Below are 419 nucleotides of genomic sequence, written 5' to 3'. Positions count from 1 at the left end.
GGAGGTAGAGGGGAGACTAGGAAGAGAGGAGGGAGGGAAAACTGCAGTCAGGATGAAATGTATGAGAGAAGAATAAATAAATACATTTAAAAAAAAAAGAAATGGTATGTGTATTAAGATGGTCTATCCATAAAGTCATTCACCAACTGTTTCAATGAACAATGGTTCTGCTTGGTTCTGCACAGACATTAGGTGCAGGTAAAAATCTGGTTCATTAGCTGTGATAATTTGGAAAAGCATTCATCTCAAGAGTAACTTATAAAGTCCTCTTCTTCAAACTTGATACAAGAGCTACAAATGTCATGCAAAGCATTCAGTCTCACTCTTTATTGTTCTCTTTCCTATAAGCCACCTCCCAAGTTAATTGTCTTTGTCTCCCTTGGGTATATAAATACTTTTGAAATATATAAGCTGTTCTG

The sequence above is a fragment of the Mastomys coucha genome, unplaced genomic scaffold (assembly GCF_008632895.1).
Source record: "Mastomys coucha isolate ucsf_1 unplaced genomic scaffold, UCSF_Mcou_1 pScaffold21, whole genome shotgun sequence".
Classification (NCBI taxonomy): domain Eukaryota; kingdom Metazoa; phylum Chordata; class Mammalia; order Rodentia; family Muridae; genus Mastomys; species Mastomys coucha.
Note: the sequence above shows the minus strand (reverse complement) of the source record.